Genomic DNA, 26,095 nt, shown 5'->3' with positions numbered 1-26,095 from the left:
TTCTGTGTGAAGCATTAAAGAGTCCTCTGGCATGTCCCCAAACTCCTTCCGCAATGGGGATGGGCAGAAGTGAGATCTCCAACTTAACCATTTCAATCTCATTTGGCCAGATGGAAACGGGGCGGATCCGAGTTCTATCCTAAGTTATAGCTTTCCCAGCAAGATTACAACCAAACTGCACTTCAGTTGAAGTCCCGACACCACTATCTTGTTCATGTGGAGGTACCCTGCCTGGTGCTAGTTTTGAGAGCACCAGCATTCTATTATGCAGGGATGTCACCAACTTTTTGAGCTGAGTCACTGACAGCCTGAGTTTTATTTTAATTTTTGCAGTTGCATCTATCTTTTCCCCAGCACAGACCCACAGAGAAATCCTACAGCTTGTGAGATGCTCACTTTTTGTATATACGTTTCTCAGAACAGTAAATCCAATTGTGCACTTCTGTTATCATCCGTCACTGGGAGACTGAAGTATGGAAAGTGGCAGCTTAGGTTGGGGGCCCCCATGATTAATCTCTCCAGGGGATCTCCATATTACTAAGGCCTTCGCTGGTAATAGTTTCATTTGTTTTTAAATCACATTTGATGAGTGACAGTCGCCATGTGATACAGGCCACGTGGTACACCTCATGATTGTTGAAAATAGTTCCATGAAACAGCGATATATCGCAATGGTCTTGAAGCAACCCCAATTATGCAACAGAACCAAGGGGTACCAAATAACACAGGCATTACAGACAAGATTGAGTTGTATCAGATTAAATGTCTTATTCAATACCTGGCCAGCAAGTATTCTGTTAGTAACACAGTATGAAATAATACCAAATATAGTTTTACAATAACACTATAATGATTAAGCCATAAAATAAAAGCAATCTAGTTATTTTTTTCTGAGAGGGACAGATGTTTATGCTGGGGTCAGAGGATGCATTTATGAGGCGATTTCACAGCAGCCTTGGATATATTGATTATATTGTCATGAAGGCACTTCCATTATTTTTTTTTTGAGGACTTGTGTTTAAAAGACTGTGGAAAATACCTGAGAAGATGCTTGGACTTTGATTTTTTTAAGAGTCACTGGAAGGACACTTGGGACTTTGTTTTTAAGAAAATACTTACTGTAAGTCACATGTCTTAAGCTAAGTAAACAGCCTAAGCCTTGCTGGCTATTGGAGTTGTTTGCAAAGAAGTTACATGTCTAGATTTATGGTTGTCAGGAGTGTTTGGCTTTCTGTTTTGGGGCTGTATATTGTTTGGAGCTCAGTTGGTATTGTATCCTGCTAAGAGAGAAGCCATTCAACTCATCCTTTGCCACCTGTTTTGAAAACTCTTCTGAGAATTCACTGTGATAGCTGAACCCACAGATGCAGTAATTCTCCCAAAAAGCCTGAAAGACTACTCCTCAACATCTCCTGAATATAACTGCTCCAGAAAGATCCCAGTGTCAGCTGTCTATGTGTACCTGGATGCCAGACCAAAAGCCATCTGGAACATTCCATATCTTATCCTTTTCCTTCAAGAATTGAAAATAACTTGGCCAAAGTATTTTTTTTAAGTTGATCTCTTCAGAGCCAGTTTTTTCATTTTTCTTTTTTTTTTCTTTAACCAGTGTGTGTGTGCCCTTATAAGTTGGGATAGTTTAGAGGGGTAGATATTTATACTTGCATATTTCAAAATGTGTCTTCATAAGCTTTGCATCTTTATTGAATGTCTTGTTTTATAATAAATAAACAATTTTGTTGTTTATTAAAGAAACCTGGTTGGCAGATTTTTATTCTGAAAGTAATATAGATAAAGTATATAATAGGCAGTATTGGTAACTGGGTGAAATATTTAAATATATGCTGTAACTAGCAGAGTAATGGAACTAGAGAAAGACAGTACAGTCCTCCAACCTCGGTTATAACAATATATTTGACAATATGTCAATTATATTCCTCATATGGAGCTTCACCTGCCAGGAGTGGGGATCAAGAATTCAGGGGCAGAAGACCCCATGGGACTGCAGACCAAGTTAACTTCACAAAAATCACAGCAATTATGCATTTTCGCGCAATTCTTTTCATCGGGTCATGTCTTTGTAAATGAACAAAGATAGATTTTTAAACACATTCTCTTCAGCTCGGTGCCACACTAAAATAAATCTAAAATTACTTAGCAACTCACCAAGGCTCCTTCGACAGCACCTTCCAAACCCGCGACCTCTATCACCTAGAAGAATTTGGGCAGCAGATGCATGGGAACATCGCCACCTGCAAGTTCCCTTCAAGCCACACACCATCCTGACTTGAAACTATATCGCCATTCCTTCACTGTCACTGGGTCAAAATCCTAACAACACCTACACCACATGGACTGCAGCACTAATGTTAAACATTCACTATATCACTCTGGGTAGTTCCCCTCCAACAACAACAACAAGAGCAACACAACTTATATTTATATAGCACATTGAATGTAATAAAATGTTGCATGGCACTTCATGGGAGCATTATAAAACAAAGTATGACACTGAGACATAAGAGAAGCTATTAGGTTTGCATACCAAAAGCTTGGTCAAAGAGGCAGATTTAAAGGAGTGTCTTGAAGGAGGAAAGTGAGGTGGAGAGGCGGAGAGGTAAAGGGAGGGAATTGCAGAGCTTGGGGCCGTGGCAAATGAAGACACAGCCACCAATAGTGCAGCAATCAAAATCAGTGATGCACAAGAGGCCAAAATTAGAGGAGTGCAGATATCTTGGATGGTTGTGGGTCTGGAGGAGATTACAGAGAGAGGGAGGGGTGAGGTCATGGATGGATTTGAAAACAAGGATGAGAATTTTAAATTCAAGACATTGCTTGAACGGAGCCAATGTAGTGAGCACAGGACTCATAGGGGACGGTACTTGGTACAAGTTAAGACATGGGCTGTATGGTTTTGGATGACCTCAAGTTTAGGGGGAGTAGAATGTAGGAGACCAACCAGGAGTGCATTGGAATAGTCAAATTTAGAGATAACGAAGGCATGAATGAAGGTTTCAGCAGCAGATGAGTTCAGACAAGGGCGAAGTTGGGTCATATAACGGAGGTGCAAATAGGCAGTCTTACTGATGGCACAATATGAGGTTGGAAGCTCTTCTCAGGGCCAAATATGACACCAAGGTTGCGAACAGACTGGCTTAATCTCAGACTGTTACCAGAGAGAGGTAGCTTGAGAATGGAATTTGGAGTGGGGACTGAAAACAATGGCTTCAGTCTTCCCAATATTTAATGGCAGAAAATTTTTGCTCATCCAGTACTGGATGTTGGATAAGCAGTTGAGTAACGGTGGAAGAGTCGTGAGAAGTGGTGATGAGGTAGAGCTGAGTGTCATCAGCATACATGTAAAAATGAATGCTGTGCTTTTTGATGCTGTCACCGAGGGGCAGCATATGGATGAGAAAGAGGAGGGGGGCAAGGATCGATCCTTGGGGGACACTAGAGGAAACGGTGCGGGAGCAGGAAGAAAAGCCATTGCACGTGATTCTCTGGTTATAAGATAGATAAGAATAGAAACAGGTGAGATCAGCCGGACGACAGTGGAGAGGCGTTGGAGGAGGATGGTGCGGTCAACCATGTCAAAGGCTGCAGACATGTCAAGAAGGACAAGAAGGGAAATTTTAACTTTGTCAGAGTCACATAGTATGTCATTTGTGACTTTGATAAGAGCTGTTTCAGTTCGCTGGCAGGGGTGGAAATCTGGAGGGATTCAAACATGGAATTCTGGGAAAGATGGGAATGTATTTGGGGGGGGGCGACAACACATTCAAGGGCTTTGAGAGGAAAGGGAAGTTGGAGATGAGACAGTAGTTAGGAAGGGTGGTGGGATCACGGGTTGGTTTTTTGAGGAGGAGATGATGACGGCAGATTTAATGGATAGAGGGACAACACCTGAAGAAAGAGAATTGTTAACAATAACAGCTAACCTGGGGCCAGGAGGGGAAGTTGGGTGGTCAGCAGTTTAGCGGGAATAGGATCAAGGGAGGAGGATGTGGGTCTCATGGATGAGATAAGCTCAGTGAGGGTATGAGGAGAGATAGGATAGAAACTAGAGAAAGATGTGAATTCAAGACTAGGACAGGGGGACCATAATAGGAAATTTGGCTCGGTGGGCCATTGGAAGGGAGGATGCGGCAAAGGCAGCTGGCCGGATGGTCTCAATCTTAGTGACAAAGAAATCCATAAGCTCCTCGCACTTATTGTTGGAGGTGAGAGTGGAGGGGATAAGGGAGAGCGGTTTAAGAAGATGGTTTGCAGCAGAGAAAAGAACTCAGGGTTTATCTTTGCATTCCAAGATGATCCTGGAACAGTGAGCAGTTTTAGCAGACAAGAGCAGGACCCGAAAGTGTTTTCAGTTGTCCAGCCAGATCTGGCAATGGATGGCCATATCCTTTCAAGTCTTTATCCCTTGGACTTAAGGGAGCAGAGATGAGGGCTGTACCAAGGGAACAGCTAAGGTGAGAGAGACTGATCTTTTTATTGGGGTCTAGGGCATCAAAGGTGGAGGTGAGAAGGTTCAGCAAATCTGAAGCTGCAGAAATGTTGTGATGAACAGAGAGCCAGATGCTAGATAGTTGAGATTTTGAAAGTGCAGTTGTAAGTATCGTGTCTCATTACAGTAAGTGAATAGAGGGATAGTTTTTCCCAGGGATGGATACAGAATAAGGTAGGGTTAGGGTGTAGAAGGGTTATGTGGATGGTGAGTGATACAAGGAAGCAAACAGAGATGGCCTGATCTGTAACTTATACGCTGGGACCAGCAAGATCACGAGATGGCAAGGTCGAGGGGGTGGTCGTGAAAATGAGTTTGGGGAGTTTACATGCAGGGAAAGATTCCCAGCACATGAAGAGAGTACTACAAATTCACTGCAGACTATTCAAATGAATGGTGAAAAACAAGTTTGTACATTATTGTTGAAAGTCAATCCAGAAAGATTTATAATTGATCAAACAGACAACAAAACCATCACAAATAACTATGATTCTTTTTGTGGTCAGGCTAGTAACAGACAAAAATCCCAGCTAATCCCAATTTGGGAGGTTCTATCAGGGTTTCTTCATGTCAGATCAGCATTTAAATTTAGAAAAAAAATTGAACTTGTTGGTGACAAGGTTATCAATGCACTGATCCAAGTTTGGGAATTCATGAGGCAGTATCAGCTCCTGGAACATTCTGCTCTGAAAACCTGGCCTCAGTTCACCGGGAATGCTTGTGCTGTGGCAGATTATATACCTTTTACAATGCAGTTGTTATGCAGGCCCCCATCTGCCGAGAATGAGGCACATTAATTTTACCACATGGACATTAAAATTCAAATTGGTGCTGGGAAGAAGAGAAGGCCTGTTACAAGGGCTGCCAGACTGGCTGGAAAGACATTTTTGCATATTGACAGATGGTACTTGAAAGGACAAAGGGGTTATTCCCTGCTCCAATTTAACCCACAATGGGCCTTTGATCACCAGATATTGTGTGCAGAGGAGACAATCCAAGGTCTGCTAGGACAAGACAATCCACAAGGGCCAGGACTGATTAGGCCAGCTGGTCACATGACTAACTGGCTGGTGCAATTTTTTAAACTCGCCACAGAGAATTTGAACTCAGAAAGCTGTTTGCTGCTGGGTTGAGAAGACCTCTCTTCTCGCTCTCACAGAACACCAAAACCCACTGAAGAGACATGAACCCCAAGAGAGAAAAGTGTCCTATATTGAACAAGGTTTAAGAAGAATACTGGGCCCCAACAAAAAGCAAGATTACCTACAATCAAGGACTCTACAGCAAGCTCAAAGCACAGTAAGAAACCCCCTTTCAGAGACTGCCTCAAACTTTATCACTTTATTTTTCATCTGCTCTTTTCTGTCCCTGTTTGCATGTGTGTATCGCGTGCGCATGCTAGCGTGGGCGTGTTGTATGTCCGTAGGCGTTAACCGAATTACTTTTCTTCTTTAAACCTGAGAAAACCTGGTGTGCTGGTTTCTTTGCCTTATAATTGGAAAGCGGTGAACAAGGATTCACCAAGGCGGAACTAAAAATACGCTGTGTTTAAAATGAAACTTTTTACAGTAAGACCAGGTGAAGGCTGAAAGGGAACCCCCAGACCTCTTTCTCAGCTGGTCAAAACAGTTGTCAAACAGTCATCTCAATTTATGCTTGACTTTTTAATTGGTGAGGATACTGATTGGCTCACTACAAACTCTTATTTAGAGATCTGGTAAGCGTACCTACAAATCAGGCTAATTGTGTTCCTTTAGGTGCTCAATTCTTAAAATACCTAGTGGGTACTATTTGATTTCTTTTTTAATCTATTGCAGTTTTGCCTGCTGTTTTATTCGAAACATGTTTTGCCTTTGAGAGGGGGAAGCAGTTCAGAAATCACATTTCCTGCCAGCTTTGTGGGCTTGGTATAGAAAGGAACATAACAATAAGAATGTAAACAGGAGCCCCTTGCCTATGTCACATCCACATCATTTTTAATTGACCTCTCTCCTGAAGTGGATAAATGCAAGGATAAAAACCTAGAAATTACTTTTGTTGAGTGCTTAATGCATTTGTATATTATTCCTCTGGTTGCTATTTTAATGCCAGCATTAACCCATTCGTTTTAAAGCTTTATGCCACCAATTAAATTAATGGACAGAAGAAGGTCATATGAACTTATTAGAACATTAGAACATTAGAACATTACAGCGCAGTACAGGCCCTTCGGCCCTCGATGTTGCACCGACCTGTGAAACCATCTGACCTACACTATTCCATTTTCATCCATATGTCTATCCAATGACCACTTAAATGCCCTTAAAGTTGGCGAGTCTACTACTTTGCAGGCAGGGCATTCCACGCCCCTACTACTCTCTGAGTAAAGAAACTACCTCTGACATCTGTCCTATATCTATCACCCCTCAACTTAAAGCTATGTCCCCTCGTGTTTGCCATCACCATCCGAGGAAAAAGACTCTCACTATCCACCCTATCTAACCCTCTGATTATCTTATATGTCTCTATTAAGTCACCTCTCCTCCTCCTTCTCTCCAACGAAAACAACCTCAAGTCCCTCAGCCTTTCCTCGTAAGACCTTCCCTCCATACCAGGCAACATCCTAGTAAATCTCCTCTGCACCCTTTCCAAAGCTTCCACATCCTTCCTATAATGCGGTGACCAGAACTGCACGCAATACTCCAGGTGCGGCCGCACCAGAGTTTTGTACAGCTGCAGCATGACATCGTGGCTCCGAAACTCTATCCCCCTACTAATAAAACCTAACACACCATATGCCTTCTTAACAGCCCTATTAACCTGGGTCGCAACTTTCAGGTATTTATGTACCTGGACACCAAGATCTCTCTGCTCATCTACACTACCAAGAATCTTCCCATTAGCCCAGTACTCTGCATTCCTGTTACTCCTTCCAAAGTGAATCACCTCACACTTTTCCGCATTAAACTCCATTTGCCATCTCTCAGCCCAGCTCTGCAGCCTATCTATGTCCCTCTGTACCCTACAACATCCTTCGGCACTATCCACAACTCCACCGACCTTCGTGTCATCCGCAAATTTACTAACCCACCCTTCTACACCCTCTTCCAGGTCATTTATAAAAATGACAAACAGCAGTTGCCCCAAAACAGATCCTTGCGGTACACCACTAGTAACTAAACTCCAGGATGAACATTTGCCATCAACCACCACCCTCTGTCTTCTTTCAGCTAGCCAATTTCTGATCCAAAGCTCTAAATCACCTTCAACCCCATACTTCCGTATTTTCTGCAATAGCCTACCGTGGGGAACCTTATCAAACGCCTTACTGAAATCCATATACACCACATCCACTGCTGTACCCTCATCCACCTGTTTGGTCACCTTCTCGAAAAACTCAATAAGGTTTGTGAGGCACGACCTACCCTTCACAAAACCATGCTGACTATCGCTAATGAACTTATTCTTTTCAAGATGATTATAAATCCTATCTCTTATAACCTTTTCCAACATTTTACCCACAACCGAAGTTAGGCTCACAGGTCTATAATTACCAGGGCTGTCTCTACTCCCCTTCTTGAACAAGGGGACAACATTTGCTATCCTCCAGTCTTCCGGCACTATTCCTGTCGACAATGACGACATAAAGATCAAGGACAAAGGCTCTGCAATCTCCTCCCTGGCTTCCCAGAGAATCCTAGAATAAATCCCATCTGGCTCAGGGGACTTATCTACTTTCACACTTTCCAAAATTGCTAACACCTCCTCCTTGTGAACCCCAATCCCATTTAGCCTAGTAGTCTGAATCTCAGTATTCTCCTCGACAACATTTTCTTTCTCTAATGTAAATACTGACGAAAAATATTCATTTAACGCTTCCCCTATCTCCTCTGATTCCACACACATCTTCCCACTACTATCCTTGATTGGCCCTAATCTAACTCTGGTCATTCTTTTATTCCTGATATACCTATAGAAAGCCTTAGGGTTTTCCCTGATCCTATCCGCCAATGACTTCTCGTGTCCTCTCCTTGCTCTTCTTAGCTCTCCCTTTAGATCCTTCCTGGCTAGCTTGTAACTCTCAAGCGCCCTAACTGAGCCTTCACGTCTCATCCTAACATCAGCCTTCTTCTTCCTCTTGACAAGCACTTCAACTTCTTTAGTAAACCACGGCTCCCTCGCTCGACAACTTCCTCCCTGCCTGACAGGTACATACTTATCAAGGACACGCAGTAGCTGCTCCTTGAATAAGCTCCACATTTCGATTGTGCCCATCCCCTGCAGTTTCCTTCTCCATCCTACGCATCCTAAATCTTGCCTAATTGCATCATAATTTCCTTTCCCCCAGCTATAATTCTTGCCCTGCGGTATATACCTGTCCCTGCCCATCGCTAAAGTAAACCTAACCGAATTGTGATCACTATCACCAAAGTGCTCACCTACATCTAAATCTAACACCTGGCCGGGTTCATTACCCAGTATCAAATCCAATGTGGCATCGCCCCTGGTTGGCCTGTCTACATACTGTGTCAGAAAACCCTCCTGCACACATTGGACAAAAACTGACCCATCTAAAGTACTCGAACTATAGTATTTCCAGTCAATATTTGGAAAGTTAAAGTCCCCCATAACAACTACCCTGTTACTCTCGCTCCTGTCGAGAATCATCTTCACTATCCTTTCCTCTACATCTCTGGAACTATTCGGAGGTCTATAGAAAACTCCCAACAGGGTGACCTCTCCTCTCCTGTTTCTAACCTCGGCCCATACTACCTCAGTAGACGAGTCCTCAAACGTCCTTTCTGCTGCTGTAATACTCTCCTTGATTAACAATGCCACACCCCCCCCCTCTTTTAACATCTTCTCTGTTCTTACTGAAACATCTAAATCCCGGAACATGCAACATCCATTCCTGCCCCTGCTCTACCCATGTCTCCGAAATGGCCACAACATCGAGATCCCAGGTACCAACCCATGCTGCAAGCTCACCCACCTTATTCCGGATGCTCCTGGCGTTGAAGTAGACACACTTTAAACCAAGTTCTTGCTTGCCAGTGCCCTCTTGCGTCCTTGTCACCTTATCCCTGACCTCACTACTCTCAACATCCTGTACACTGGAACTACAATTTAGGTTCCCATTCCCCTGCTGAATTAGTTTAAACCCCCCCGAAGAGCACTAGCAAATCTCCCCCCCCAGGATATTGGTACCCCTCTGGTTCAGGTGAAGACTATCCTGTTTGTAGAGGTCCCACCTACCGCAGAAAGAGCCCCAATTATCCAGGAAACCAAAACCCTCCCTCCGACACCATCCCTGCAGCCACGTGTTCAACTCCTCTCTCTCCCTATTCCTCGCTTCGCTATCACGTGGCACGGGCAACAACCCAGAGATAACAACAGAGATATTCATGTTAAATGTTTGCTAATTTCACCCACAGTAATTTGTTGCTTGAATTGTGTACCTATCATAACCTCTGCATCACCAACTCGTTCTTTCACACTAAACCCTGTCACCAGGTTTCATGGAGGCACCCAAGATCACGTCGTTGGCACCAGCTGGACTTCATCGTCACAAGGGGAGCCTCCTTAAACAGTGTTCAAATCACACACAGCTTCCACAGTGTGGACTGCGACACTGACCACTCCCTGGTGTGCAGCAAAGTTAGACTCAGACCAAAGAAGTTGCATCATTCCAAGCAGAAGGGCCACCCGCGCATCAACACGAGCAGAATTTCTCATCCACAGCTGTTACAAAAATTTCTAATTCACTTGTAACAGCCCTTCAAAACACTCCCACAGGGAATGCTGAGACCAAGTTGACCCACATCAGAGACGCCATCTATGAGTCAGCTTTGACCACCTATGGCAAATGTGCGAAGAGGAATGCAGACTGGTTTCAATCTCATATTGAAGAGCTGGAACCTGTCATAGCCGCTAAGCGCATTGCACTGTTGAACTACAAGAAAGCCCCCAGCGAGTTAACATCCGTAGCACTTAAAGCAGCCAGAAGCACTGCACAAAAAACAGCCAGGTGCTGCGTAAATGACTACTGGCAACACCTATGCAGTCATATTCAGCTGGCCTCCAACACCGGAAACATCAGAGGAATGTCTGATGGCATTAAGAGAGCTTTTGGGCCAACCATCAAGAAGATCGCCTACCTCAAATCTAAATCAGGGGACATAATCACTGACCAACGCAAGCAAATGGACCGCTGTGTTGAGCACTACCTAGAACTGTACTCCAGGGAGAATGTTGTCACTGAGACTGCCCTCAATGCAGCCCAGCCTCTACCAGTCATGGACGAGCTGGACATACAGCCAACAAAATCGGAACTCAGTGATGCCATTGATTCTTTAGCCAGTGGAAAAGCCCCTGGGAAGGACAGCATTACCCCTGAAATAATCAAGAGTGCCAAGCCTGCTATACTCTCAGCACTACATGAACTGCTTTGCCTGTGCTGGGACGAGGGAGCAGTACCTCAGGACATGCGCGATGCCAATATCATCACCCTCTATAAAAACAAAGGTGACCGCGGTGACTGCAACAACTACCGTGGAATCTCCCTGCTCAGCAGAGTGGGGAAAGTCTTTGCTCGAGTCGCTTTAAACAGGCTCTAGAAGCTGGCCGAGCGCGTCTACCCTGAGGCACAGTGTGGCTTTCGTGCAGAGATCGACCATTGACATGCTGTTCTCCCTTCATCAGATACAGGAGAAATGCCGCGAACAACAAATGCCCCTCTACATTGCTTTCATTGATCTTTCTTGTCCCTGCTGCCCTCACATGCGTTCAAGTCTTCAGAAGAAGGAATTTTCCTCCGCACAAGATCAGGGGGCAGGTTATTCAATCTTGCCCGTCTAAGACCAAAGTCCAAAGTACGGAAAGTCCTCATCAGGGAACTCCTCTTTGCTGACGATGCTGCTTTAACATCTCACACTGAAGAGTGTCTGCAGAGTCTCATCTGCAACGAATTTGGCCTAACCATCAGCCTCAAGAAAACGAACATCATGGGACAGGATGTCAGAAATTCTCCATCCATTAATATTGGCGACCTCACTCTGGAAGTGGTTCAAGAGTTCACCTACCTAGGCTCAACTATCACCAGTAACCTGTCTCTAGATGCAGAAATCAACAAGCGCATGGGAAAGGCTTCCACTGCTATGTCCAGACTGGCCAAGAGAGTGTGGGAAAATGGCGCACTGACATGGAACACAAAAGTCCGAGTGTATCAAGCCTGTGTCCTCAGTACCTTGCTCTCTGGCAGCGAGGCCTGGACAATGTATGTCAGCCAAGAGCGACATCTCAATTCTTCGCTGCTTCCGGAGAATACTTGGCATCAGGTGGCAGGACTGTATCTCCAACACGGAAGTCCTCGAGGCGGCCAACATCCCCAGCTTATACACACTACTGAGTCAGCGGCGCTTGAGATGGCTTGGTCATGTGAGCCGCATGGAAGATGGCAGGATCCCCAAAGACACATTGTACAGCGAGCTCGCCAGTGGTATCAGACCCAGCGGCCGACCATGTCTCCGCTTTAAAGATGTCTGCAAACGCGACATGAAGTCCCGTGACATTGATCACAAGTCGTGGGAGTCAGTTGCCAGCATTCGCCGGAGCTGGCGGGCAGCCATGAAAGCGGGGCTAAAGTGTGGCGAGTCAAAAAGACTTAGCAGTTGGCAGGAAAAAAGACAGAAGCACAAGGAGAGAGCCAACTGTGTAACAGCCCCGACAAACAAATTTTTCTGCAGCACCTGTGGAAGAGCCTGTCACTCTAGAATTGGCCTTTATAGCCACTCCAGGCGCTGCTCCACACACCACTGACCACCTCCAGGCGCTTACCCATTGTCTCTCGAGATAAGGATACCAAAGAAGAAGAATTTGTTGCTTAAAAAGAAAACACAAATACTGGAAATCTGAAATAAAAAATGTTGACATACACAGCAGGCTAGAAAGAGAAAGATAGGTGCCTTGCCAAAACTGCCTCTTGTCACCACTGTGAATCCTTCTTTCCATTCACTTGCTGAACTGACGGTACAGTTGCTCACTCTCCTCAACAGAAAGCTGACATTTTGAGCTCATTGTTCTTCTCAATTATCATATTGATGATGTTGATAATGAACTTCCCTTCCTTGCTCCATTCTCTTCAACCATAATGAACAACACTAACAGCAGCACCATTCCCTCCGTGACACCCTGGTCCACTCCTCAATCACCCCAACATCCTCTCCCCTTCCCACAGCACCTTCCTTTGCAAGTGCAGGAAATGCAACACTTGCCCTTTTGCCTCCTCCCTTTGCATTGTTCGGGGCTTCTAACACTCCTTTCAAGTGAAGCAGCAATGTAATTGTACTTTTCAATTTAGTATACTGTATTTACTGCTCACGATGCAGTCTCCTCTACATTGCGGAAACCAAATGCAGATTGGGTGATTGCTTTGCTGAACATCTGTATTCAGCCTGCAAGTGTGACTCTGAGCTTCCAGACACTTGTCATTTTAATTTGCCATCCTACTCTAACCTTTCTGTCCTCTACCTCCAACACTGTTCCAAATAAGCTCAACAAAAACTTAAGGAAAAGCGCCTAATTTTTCATTTGGGTACTTTACAACTTTCCTGACTCAACATCAAGTTCAACAATTTCAGGTCATGGCCAATACTCTCATTTTTTCAGACAGCAGGTTTCTGGCAATTATTCTGCCGTTGCCATTTACAGCTCCTCTAGATCCACTTATAGTTCCTCGTCCCATTAACACCCCATTTGCCTTACGCCATCATCCCTTTTATTATTTAATCTTTCTTGTCTTCCACCCTACCACTGACCTTCCCTTTTGTTCTTTCCTCCCCTCTCCCCTTTCTCTTCCTCTGTACTTGCTTAAAATCTGTTCCTGCTCTAAATTTTTCCAGATATGATGAAAGGTCATGAACCTGAAACATTGGCCAGGATTTTCTGGCTCATTTGAGGACAGCCTTGGAGGCGGGTGGGTGAGAGGGTGGGCAGAAAATCATGTGGGATGGCCTCAGCACACACTTCTAACGCCAACATACTGGGTCCAAATTTTACCAGCGACGGGCGGCTAGGCAAGTTTGAACAGCGCACACCTTTGGAAAAATGGCAATTAAGAGGTAATTAAGTTAATTAAAGTTGCAATTGAATGGTGTTTTATGTGCCCTTTTGAATTTTCCGGCTAAGTGCACATGGACCATGGGGCATCAGAGCCCTAGCAGGTATATCAGTGCAGCAATGGGGTGTCAGCTGAGGTCATTGCTGTATTGGGAGGCCATGGGGTAAGTCATTGTGCCTTTACAGGAAGTAATTTCCAAAGTAATTTGCATCAAGTAGGGGGAGTTCAGGTGCCAGGGCTTTGGAGTTGAACATCCATAGTGCCATGTGGCTGCTGGCACGTGGGTGCATTGAGAGGGGATGGGGTGGGTGTTTGGAGGAAGCATCTGCAGAGTGGCCCTTCAGACCAGCATTGCCCACCTGTCATGGGCATAGTCCACTCAGGAGGCGGGTCTTCCAGTGAGGAGGCAAACCCTAAAAGTTAGGGAGCTGCAGCCACAGGGATCTGGTCAGCAGCAACCTCATGGTCACCTGCAGGGGCAGCCTCAGGATGGGGAAGCAGCAGAAGGCGACAGAGAGGACCATGAGCAGGTGTCAGCACAGAGAAGAATGTACCCTGAAGCAAGGGTGTACAGACAAAGGATGAGCTATCTCCAGATAACGGAGTGGCAGTGTCTCTGAAGTCTGCGCCCCTCCTGAGAGGCTGTCACAGATCTTTGTGCCATGTTGACAGATCAGCTGAGCCCCATTGGCATTGGTGGTCACTTAATGCCAATGCCAGTGAAGGTCACTGTGGCCCTTAATTTCTATGCCTCCGGTCGATTCTAGGGGCCTCTTGGAGATATGTGTGGGATCTCCCAGTCTGCAGCTCATCAGTGCATCATGGTGGTGACCAATACCATCTCCGGGAGGGCCAGCCAATACATATATTATCACACTGATCCAGACAGTCAGTCTGAGAGGGCCTTTGGCTTTGGGGCATCACTGGATTTCCCCAGGTACAAGGTGTGATAGATTGCAATCATGTGGCCATCAAGGCTTCCACAGGCCAGCCAGTGGCCTTCATTGACAGGAAAGGATTCCACTCCATCAACATGCAACTAGTCTGCGACCACTGCCAACGGAGCCTGCAGGTGCACTATGACGACTGCATACTCAGCCACTCGCAGATGCCTGGGGTTTTCCATCCCCCCACATGCCTTCAAGGTTGGATTCTTGGTGGTGAGGGCTACCCACTAAAGAGATGGCTACGGACTCCAGTGAGGAACCCTAGGATGGAAGTAGAGGAGAAATACAACACCAGCCACACGGTGACCCAAGCCACCATCGAGCAGACCATAGGTTTCCTGAAGATGAGATTCAGGTGCCTGGATCATTCCAGTGGAGCACTTCAATCTGCCCCAGCAAGGGTCTCCCGGATCATAGCAGTCTGTTGTGCTCTGCACAACTTGGTGCTGCAGAGGGGCGAGCTCCTCACCAATGAGGATATTGTGGGGCACGAGGCATCCTCAGACAAGGAGGATGATGAAGAAGCTGATGAGCAGTCGCAGCATCCGGAAAGACATGAGGGGCCACATGGAAGGAGCAATGACATAGGGTGCAAAGGAGGCTAAGGAGGTGCTTATACATATACAATTCAGATGACCTTTCCAACATCATACTTCCAGTCAAATACCTTCAACCTCCACTGCTGTTGTTTACCTCAGTTACAAGACCAGGATCCCTTGCCCAGTGCCACCTGGTGCTTCTGCACAGTCAAAAACACGATCACAAACGCTATGGCCGCTCCCATACAGCATTTACAATTCCAGAGGGTCTCTAACAGTAGATGAAAATGTCAAGAAAACAAATAACAGCTTTATTATAAACACTGACACACACACAAGCAGTAAATCCTTAACAATCTATTCACCTGTGAAGTCCGTGTGCACCTAGTGTTTATTCTTAATTCTATTACGAGTGTTTCTACGTGGTGCTCCCCCTTTGCTGCCAGCTGCGGTGGAGGAAGGCTGCTGACCTTACTGCCTCATGGCCTGGGATGACCTTGGCAGCCATCCTCTGGCTACCTGATGCCTGGTGGGCACCGGCATATTGAGGAGGTGCAGGAACTTCCTCTGTTGCCTGGGCAATTTGAGGTCCTGGTGTTACTGGCACAGGGGCTGAGGAGCCGCTGTCCACATCAGGCGCACCCTGAGAGGAGCCTCCAGATGTGAGAGGCAGCCGCTTCTCCTTTCACACAAGACACACTTGTACCTCCCTGCTTACCTGATATGGACGAGGAGCTGGGTGAGACTGCAGACACCTTGTCCCTCACTCACCTTGACACTGCTCCTTTGTGCACATGGACAAGGCGATGGAATGCAGGTCTGCACGCATCTCTGGCATCCACTGAGTGGTCTGCTGGATGTAGCTCTCCTCAGGAGAGCCGCCAGTCTCTCAGGAGAGGAAGCCACATGTGTAGACGAGAGGGGAAATGTCAGCACTCATGCCCTGGATGGACTCCTCCACTGTCCATGCCAGGGTGAACATACCCTCTGGAATCCCCTTCATACACCTCTTCATACGCCTCACACTGGACTTCCAGTATCTGCCGCCTTACTAATGACTCCAAAGGCACTTCAGCAGCCTGGGCTCAGCACTGTCTGGCCTCCCACACTCCTCCAACAGCTGGTCATCCGCGTGTATGGTGCGACACGCTATGTTGCTATTACAGAGACTTGGTTGAGGGAAGGGCAGGATTGGCAGCTAAATGTTCCAGGCTTTAGAAGGTTCAGGCGGAATAGAGGGGGATGTAAAAGGGATAGGGGAGTTGCATTACTGGTTAAGGAGAATATCACAGCTGTACTGCGGGAGGAAACCTCAGAGGGGTCATGCAGCGAGGCAATATGGGTGGAGCTCAGGAATAGGAAGGGTGCAGTCACGATGTTGGGGGTTTACTACAGGCCTCCCAACAGCCAGCAGGAGGTAGAGGAGCAGATATGTAGACAGATTTTGGAAAGATGTAAAGGTAACAGGGTTGTGGTGATGGGTGATTTTAACTTCCCCGATATTGACTGGGACTCACTTAGTGCTAGGGGCTTGGATGGGGCAGAATTTGTGATGAGCATCCAGGAGGGCTTCTTGAAACAGTATGTAGATAGTCCAACTAGGGATGGGGCCATTCTGGACCTGGTATTGGGGAATGAGCCCGGCCAGGTGGTCGAAGTTTCAGTAGGGGAGCATTTCGGGAGCAGTGACCATAATTCCATAAGTTTTAAGGTACTTGTGGATAAGGATAAGAGTAATCCTCGGGTGAAGGTGCTAAATTGGGGGAAGGCTAATTATAACAATATCAGGCAGGAACTGACGATTTTAGATTGGGGGCGGCTTTTTGAGGGTAAATCAACATCTGACATGTGGGAGTCTTTCAAACGTCAGCTGATTAGAATTGAGGACCAGCATGTTCCTGTGAGGAAGAAAGACGAGTTTGGCAAGTTTTGGGAAGCTTGGATAACACGGGATATTGTGAGCCTAGTCAAAAAAAAAAGGAAGCATTTGTAAGGGCTGGAAGGCTAGGAACAGATGAAGCACTTGAGGAATATAAAGACAGTAGGAAGGAACTTAAGCAAGGAGTTAGGAGGGCTAAAAGGGGTCATGAAAAGTCATTGGCAAACAGGATTAAGGAAAATCCCAAGGTTTTTTATACATATATAAAGAGCAAGAGGGTAACCAGGGAAAGGGTTGGCCCACTCAAGGACAGAGGAGGGAATCTATGTGTGGAGCCAGAGGAAATGGGCGAGGTGCTAAATGAGTACTTTGCATCAGTATTCACCAAAGAGAATGACTTGGTGGATGATGAGCCTAGGGAAGGGAGTGTAGATAGTCTCAGCCATCTCATTATCAAAAAGGAGGAGGTGTTGGGTGTCTTGCAAAGCATTAAGGTAGATAAGTCCCCAGGGCCTGATGGGATCTACCCTAGAATACTGAGGGAGGCAAGGGAAGAAATTGCTGGGGCCTTGACAGAAATCTTTGCATCCTCATTGGCTACAGGTGAGGTCCCAGAGGACTGGAGAATAGCTAATGTTGTGCCTTTGTTTAAGAAGGGTGGCAAGGATAATCCAGGAAATTATAGACCAGTGAGCCTTACGTCAGTGGTAGGGAAACTATTAGAGAGGATTATTCGGGACAGGATTTACTCCCATTTGGAAACAAACTAACTTATTAACGAGAGACAGCATGGTTTTGTGAAGGAGAGGTCGTGTCTCACTAATTTGATTGAGTTTTTTGAGGAAGTGACGAAGATGATTGATGAAGGAAGGGCAGTGGATGTTATCTATATGGACTTTAGTAAAGCCTTTGACAAGGTCCCGCATGGCAGACTGGTACAAAAGGTGTAGTCACACGGGATCAGAGGTGAGCTGGCAAGATGGATCCAGAACTGGCTCGGTCATAGAAGACAGAGGGTGTTTTTCTGAATTGAGGGATGTGACTAGTGGTGTTCCGTAGGGATCAGTGCTGGGACCTTTGCTGTTTGTAGTATATATAAATGATTTGGAGGAAAATGTAGCTGGTCTGATTAGTAAGTTTGCGGGTGACACAAAGGTTGGTGGAGTTGTGGATAATGATGAGGATTGTCAGAGGATACAGCAGGATATAGATCGGTTGGAGACTTGGGCGGAGAAATGGCAGATGGAGTTTAATCCTGACAAATGTGAGGTTATGCATTTTGGAAGCTCTAATGCAGGTGGGAGGTAAACAGTAAATGGCAAAACCCTTAGGAGTATTGACAGGCAGAGAGATCTGGGCGTACAAGTCCACAGGTCACTGAAAGTGGCAACGCAGGTGGATAAGGTAGTCAAGAAGGCATACGGCATGCTTGCCTTCATCGGTCGGGGCATAGAGTATAAAAATTGGGAAGTCATGCTGCAGCTGTACAGAACCTTAGTGAGGCCACACTTAGAATATTGCGTGCAATTCTGGTCACCACACTACCAGAGGGATGTGGAGGCTTTGGAGGGGGTACAGAGGAGGTTTACCAGGATGTTGCCTGGTCTGGAGGGCATTGGCTATGAGGAGAGGTTGGATAAACTCGGATTGTTTTCACTGGAACGACGGAGGTGGTGGGGCGACATGATGGAGGTTTACAAAGTTATGAGCGGCATGGGTAGAGTGGATAGTCAGAAGCTTTTTCCCAGGGTGGAAAAGTCAGTTACTAGGGGACATAGGTTTAAGGTGCGAGGGGAAAAGTTTAGAGGGGATGTGCGAGGCAAGTTTTTTACACAACTGTGGTGAGTGCCTGGAACTTGCTGCCAGGGGAGGTGGTGGAAGCAGATATGATGGTGATGTTTAAGAGACACCTTGACAAATATATGAATAGGAAGGGAATAGAGGGATATGGGCCCCGGAAGTGCAGAAGGTGTTAGTTTAGGCAGGCATCAAGATCGGCGCAGGCTTGGAGGGCCGAATGGCCTGTTCATGTGCTGTACTGTTCTTTGTTCTTTGTTCTATGTACACCAGGCTGTGACCCCGAATCTACTCACAAACTCATATCCACTGATGAGACAGCATCTGCACTGGGGTGCAGGGCAATGAAGTGACAATGCACCGTCTGAGGTTCCCTCCTTCTCCTTAGAGGTGGACGGCTGTCCTCGCGAGACAGTAGCTCTCTGTTCCTGTGGTTGGCCTGCATGAGAGAACAGAAAGAGCAAAGGGTTTTGTCCTTCCAAACATAAGTCTCTAGAATCAGCTGCTGTTGAGATTGATGTATCTACAGTGGAGGATACAGGAACACCATCCCTCGTACTCGCCTAAGGCTTCTTCATGCCCAATCATGAGGCTACTCACCCTCTTGCGCCCACACTCCTGCCTCACCATTCATGATGGAGTGGCCGCCATGCTGCCCTGCCAGTTCAAGAGCCTTTTTTGGCATTGTGAGCCCTCTTCTCGTGTGGGAACTTCACTGTTGCTGTGTCAAAATCCTGGAACTCCCTTCCTGACAGCACTGTTGGTGTACCTACCCCACATGGACTGCAGCGGTTCAAGAAGGCAGCTCAGCACCACCTTCTCAAGGGCAATTAGGGATGGGCAATAAATGCTGGCCTGGCCAGCGACGCCCACATCCCATGAAAGAATTTTTTTAAATGGGCGGGTTTTCTTTCGAGGAAAAGTTGGACAGGCTAGGCTTGTATCTGCTGGAGTTTAGAAGAGAAAGAGGCAACTTGATTGAAAGATATAAATTTCTGAGGGGTCTTGACAGGGTGGATTTGGAAAGGATATTTCCCCTTGTGGGAGAATCTAGAACTAGGGGTCACTGGTTAAAAATAAGGGGTCGCCCATTTCAGACAGAGATGTGGAGAATTTTTTTTCTCTCAGAGGATTGTGAGTCTTTGGAACTCTTTTCCTCAAAAGGTGGTGGAAGCAGAGTCTTTGAATATTTTTAAGGTCGAGGTAGATGGCTTCTTCATAAACAAAGCGTTGAAAGGTTATTGGATGTAGGCGGGCTTACAATCAGATCAGTTGTCATCTTATTTAATGCCAGAGCAGGCCTGATGGGCTGAGTGGCCTACTCCTGTATGTTTGTATATACCATTCTCTTGTTACTAGTGTATGATAGGAGAGTTTGTGAAATAAAGCCACCTGGTGGAAGCAAAGGCTGACCAGCCGAACCTTTGGCCTCATCAGGCAACTTACTTCCTCTGGTGATATTCTAGGGTATCTTGCTCAGAATCTTTTAGAAACTCAGGAGAACACAAGCACTTGTGGTGCAGGGCAAGTGAGTGAGGCATTCTGCACTGCTTGCTGAAATGAATGGGGAACAGAATTACATTCATTTTTCCACATTGCCTAGGAATTCAAGCTGCAGAATTCAGTGTTACTTTGTACAAACAATCCGAATAATCAAATTACCAGTCTAGCTTTGAGCACTCCGTATGTTATGACTGTAGTGTCTGTTTCATTCTGCATGTTTGACATCTTGTACCACTTTTTAAATAACACTTTGTCTCTTCAGCTTATTGATTGTGTCTAAAAGAGAAAGTCATTCAATCGCCTGCAGACAACACTGCAAGGGACCAGATTCTGCTGAAAGTATCACTTAGAGCAGCAAGTGGCCTCTCATCACTCAGCCTCTCCACCACAATCACATTTGTTTTGTCCCTTGACTCCCTTTTGGCTTCACACAGTGACAGGCTGCCATGCTGACCTGCTGCCTCAACACATAGTTTATCAGCCAGTGGGATACGTTGTGTCAGGTGTTATGTACCAAACACAACAACACATGGCTTACACTAACAAGAAATCAGACTGTACAGCCACCAACAGCTGAAATGTCTCTCTGGGTGCCAGAACATTAGGGAGCCATGTTTACGACAGATGTGTGAAGTCCGTATGCAGAATATGCGAGGCAGATGGAAGTTTTGACAAGCTGTTTTTTTTTCAGGATTTTCTATTTTTGCAGAGAAGTTAGTATTGCTATCTTCTTGACTGGGATTTCACTTTATTTTTCATCTCCACCACTCAGGAGTTGACTTCTATCGTTTCATGACTTTTAGTTCTTTCCAATACATTCCCCAATTGTCTTTATTCATATATGAACCTAGACAGTGTCTGTGGGCAGGCTTTTCAACCCTGAATGCACCACAAATGATTTTGATCCTGTCTTAAGCCATCATCCACATGTCCATTTCCAGCAGGAGCCACTGCGTAGCGTTCACTAGTAAAAGCCCTGGCCAATGGCCCCTCTCTTAATTAGGTGCATTGAAGGCAATTGTGGCTCAATTATGACCTCAGCTGAGATTAACTAACTTGCCAGAGACTGGGATTGAATTTGGGATTTTCTTCGTCTCAGTTGGCCACTGGGTAAACTTTATCGCGGTGCATTCTCATCCTCAGTAAATTTTAAGTATCTGAGAAATCTGTGGTTCAGGAAGACCTTTTATTTGATAAGCTTGGGCTTTGGATTTGAAATCCCATTGCAGCTTTCCACGCAGCGCCGGACACACTGCACAGACAAATTATTGGGAGGGAGGATTGCATATCCCTAAGGGAACATTTCCTCTATGTGGAGCATCCATGGCAGAAGCAGAAACTTCTACCCCACTCCCCAAGAGGCCAGTTCATGTTGCTTGTAGAATTGTCCAATAACCCAACAGGCATTTAGATAGTCAACAAAATTAACTACTAAACTGTTGCACTATCATCTGCTGAATTTCAACTTGCCATATTCCTTGCATCTGCTTTCCAGTCCTAGTCATGAAATGTGCCCACCAATTTGATATTTTGAAAACCAATTATTTCAGTCTCGTTCAACTGTATATAGCTAAAAAGCCTCGAGTTTCAGTATTGCTCAGCTCTGCTTAACAAGCCATGACATCATTAACGAAACCATTGATTTAAACATCGCTGTATTTCAAAATTCAATATTTTGAGGGCCTGAGCAAGTAGTTTGACTTTTCATTTCTTTAACCAGGATTGAAGCATTTTCGGTATATTCTGTGCATCAAAATGAATTTGATGCTTTAAAGAGAAAGGAGTCAAGAATGTTTCTGCGTCCTAAAGCTATAAGCAATGAAAGTAGACTCAAAGAACAAAAGGGAAAGTTCTATGCTCCTGCAGTTCCTGTAGCAGTGGCATAGCCTATGATTTTAACCCAACAATCTCAATGGGGTAGAAATTGATAAATGTTTTGCCCATTTTAAGGCATTCAACAGTGACAAACTAATTGAGCAACAGAATGGCTTGAGCCCAATCTGCGCAGGTGCAAGGGGCCCAATTTTTAGGCATTCTGGAGGTTAGACTTGTTACATATGTAAATTAGGGGCTTAACACCTGTTAAAAAGCTCCCTTTTAAAAATTAGCCAGCTATGCCTATACGGCTCAGATCACTTTAGTTAGAAAAGGTAAGTTATGAAAAATGTTTTTTTCAAAAGCCTCCCCAAGGAGGCAAGAGGAGCAGGAGTGCTCCCCTAGACTCCACAGGTGTGATCACATCCTGACAATGGTGAGGGCGGTGGGGAAACCCTATAGTCCACTCAAACCCCCACCTGGGACTTATATGATGGTTGCTGCCAATGCCACAGTGTCCCGACATTGATATTTGCTTCATTAGTGAGCAGGACGTGTTGGCTGCAGTTTGTTAATCTAATTAAAGTGAGACCAAGGCCCCGTTTCAATTCGGCCTCAGGCCTTAGCAATCATTCACTGCACGCAGTTGCTGTTGGCATGTCGGTGCTGGCAGTTGGTGCTGGTCAGCACAGAGTACCACCAAATTGGCAATTTCACTCAGCGAGATCGCAAGAAGGGCTTGTGCAGACAATAGAATATTTACATTAAGGGTTGATCTTAATGCACAATGTTGGGATTGAACAGATGTACCCTTACCCCATAAAAGTTCTGCTACCCTTTAGCTCAGAATGTTTGATGCTGACACGAGATGGAAAACAAAGGGACCACTCAGCACCCTGAGCTTAATGAGCTCCCACCCACCTAAAGTAATGTACGAAATGAGGTAGATTTTCTGTGAAGTACTTTAGCTGGGCAATATTGGTGAATTTTCAGAATGAAATTTATTGTATATGTGCCGTAAAATTTGTCAAAGCACATTGGGCCTCCATTTGATGCTGGTTCGATGTACTATTCAGTCCCATTATCAGTCCTGATTGCAATAGGTAATGAGAAAATAATACTGTTTGACCAAACCAATTATTCTGACACAATATTGGTCATTTTGGGTTTGCATGTTCTGAAGTTAAAGTCATAGCAAACTAAATGATGCAATAAGAAAATTAACGTTCAGAATGTTACTACTTCTGTTGGATTAGTCTTCCTCATTTATTTATTTCCCTTTTCAAACAAGCACCCATTGGAAATGGCAATAACTAGTGCATTTACGCTTACTGCATATGATTTTTTTACAGGATTATATAGATGGTAAAGCACAGGGCACAGCTGGTTCATACCTGATCACTTAAAGGATTTTGTGGAATTGTACTATTGTAGCAATGGACAACTGATTTCTTATAGCTTACTTCACATTTCAACAACTCCAGTTCAGCAAGTAAAGATTCGCTCTTCGAGAGAGAGACGGCAGAACAATTAGCTATTTATGTTATTTTTAAAGATAGAATGAAGAAACAGCAAGTTGTGTTGTTATGTGTGACAATCAGTCAAACTGAGCCTCAAGATCAGTCTGTTACTTTTCTTTTGCAATTGTACAATCATCAATAAAATAACAAAATATTGTAATGACACAATCATTTTCTGGGGAACTGTGTAAGGGCATGCATGGGACTATTGGGACCATATGTATGAATGAATGACTTCAGCGAGTAGAGACTGTAGGGAGTATGGTGACTGTGTAACAGTACAGATTGTAAGCCGTGGGTTATTTGTGGATAGCTGCAGAGACAGTGGGGACTTTACAGACTGCAGGGGCTTTCAATTAGTTTCCCAGCTGCCCACAGCAGTATGAAACCATGGTGATTTTAACCACTTGGCCACGTTACCATGCTGCCAGATCGAATTACTGCCCAAAATGGGACAGAGTGGGCAGGACTTGGCTGCCAGGCCTCCAGAAAATCGAGGGAGGCACTTGAGTAAGGTGCCTAAACTTTTCTTGTGGGGCTCAGAGGAGCACTGCTGCTCTTTCCAAAAAGGAAAATTTTGGGTTTAGTTGTATTAGTATTAGTAGCACTTTACGGCATTCCAGAGAATGTCTTAGACTCCAGTAAAGGTTAACTTACAACACTTTATTCTGTACAATTACCATATACACTCTCTGTAAGCCACCTAAGCTAGCATCCTGTGTGCTGCTTGCTATACCTTCTTCTTCTCAAGCCTATCTCATGTGACTATTACATCATCGCTCGTCCAGTGGGAGGCATCTCTCTCACTGTCTTCGGTATTAATCCTTTACATCCTTATACTACCTCTCAGAAACATCAGAGGAATGTATAATGGCATTAAGAGAGCTTTTGGGCCAACCATCAAGAAGATCGCCCCCCCTCAAGTCTAAATCAGGGGACACAATCACTGACCAACACAAGCAAATGGACCGCTGAGCACTACCTAGAACTGTACTCCAGGGAAAATGTTGTCACTGAGACTGCCCTCAATGCAGCCCAGTCTCTGCCAGTCATGGATGAGCTGGATGAACAGCCAACAAAATTGGAACTCGTGATGCCATTGATTCTCTAGCCAGTGGAAAAGCCCCTGGTAAGGACGGCATTACCCCTGAAATAATCAAGAGTGCCAAGCCTGTTATACTCTCAGCACTCCATGAACTGCTTTGCCTGTGCTGGGATGAGGGAGCAGTACCACAGGACATGGGCGATGCCAATATCATCACCCTCTATAAGAACAAGGGTGACCACGGTGACTGCAACAGCTACCGTGGAATCTCCCTGCTCAACATAGTGGGGAAAGTCATCGCTCGAGTCATTTTAAACAGGCTCCAGAAGCTGGCTGAGAGTGTCTACCCTGAGGCAAAGTGTGGCTTCCGAGCAGAGAGATCCACCATTGACATGCTGTTCTCCCTTCACCAGCCCCAGGAGAAATGACACGAACAACAGTTGCCCCTCTACGTTGCTTTCATAGATCTCACCAAAGCCTTTGACCTCGTCAGCAGACGTGGTCTCTTCAGACTACTAGCAAAGATCGGATGTCAACCAAAGCTACTAAGTATCATCACCTCATTCCACGACAATATGAAAGGCACAATTCAGCATAGCGGTGCCTCGTCAGACCCCTTTCCTATCCTGAGTGGTGTGAAACAGGGCTGTGTTCTCGCACCTACACTGTTTGGGATCTTCTTCTCCCTGCTGCTCTCACATCCATTCAAGTCTTCAGAAGAAGGAATTTTCCTCCAGACATGATCAGATGGCAGGTTGTTCAACCTTGCCCGTCTTAGAGTGAAGACCAAAGTACAGAAAGTCCTCATCAGGGAACTCCTCTTTGCTGACGATGCTGCACTAACATCCCACACAGAAGAGTGTCTGCAGAGACTCATCGACAGGATTGCGGCTGCCTGCAACGTATTTGGCCTAACCATCAGCCTCAAGAAAACGAACATTATGGGACAGGACGTCAGAAATGCTCCATCCATCAATATCGTCGACCATGGTCTGGAGGTAGTTCAAGAGTTCACCTACCTAGGCTCAACTATCACCAGTAACCTGTCTCTCGATGCAGAAATCAACAAGCGCATGGGAAAGGCATCCGCAGCTATGTCCAGACTGGCCAAGAGAGTGTAGGAAAATGGCGCACTGACACGGAACACAAAAGTCCGAGTGCATCAAGCCTGTGTCCTCAGTACCTTGCTCTACGACAGCGAGGCCTGGACAACGTATGTCAGCCAAGAGCGACATCTCAATTCATTCCATCTTCGCTGCCTCCGGAGAATCCTTGGCATCAGGTGGCAGGACCGTATCTCCAACACAGAAGTCCTCGAGGCGGCCAACATCCCCAGCATATACACCCTACTGAGCCAGCGGCGCTTGAGATGGCTTGGCCATGTGAGCCACATGGAAGATGGCAGGATTCCAAAGACACATTTTACAACAAGCTTGTCACTGGTAT

This window comes from Heterodontus francisci, chromosome 3 (genome assembly GCF_036365525.1).
Source record: "Heterodontus francisci isolate sHetFra1 chromosome 3, sHetFra1.hap1, whole genome shotgun sequence".
NCBI lineage: Eukaryota > Metazoa > Chordata > Chondrichthyes > Heterodontiformes > Heterodontidae > Heterodontus > Heterodontus francisci.
Note: the sequence above shows the minus strand (reverse complement) of the source record.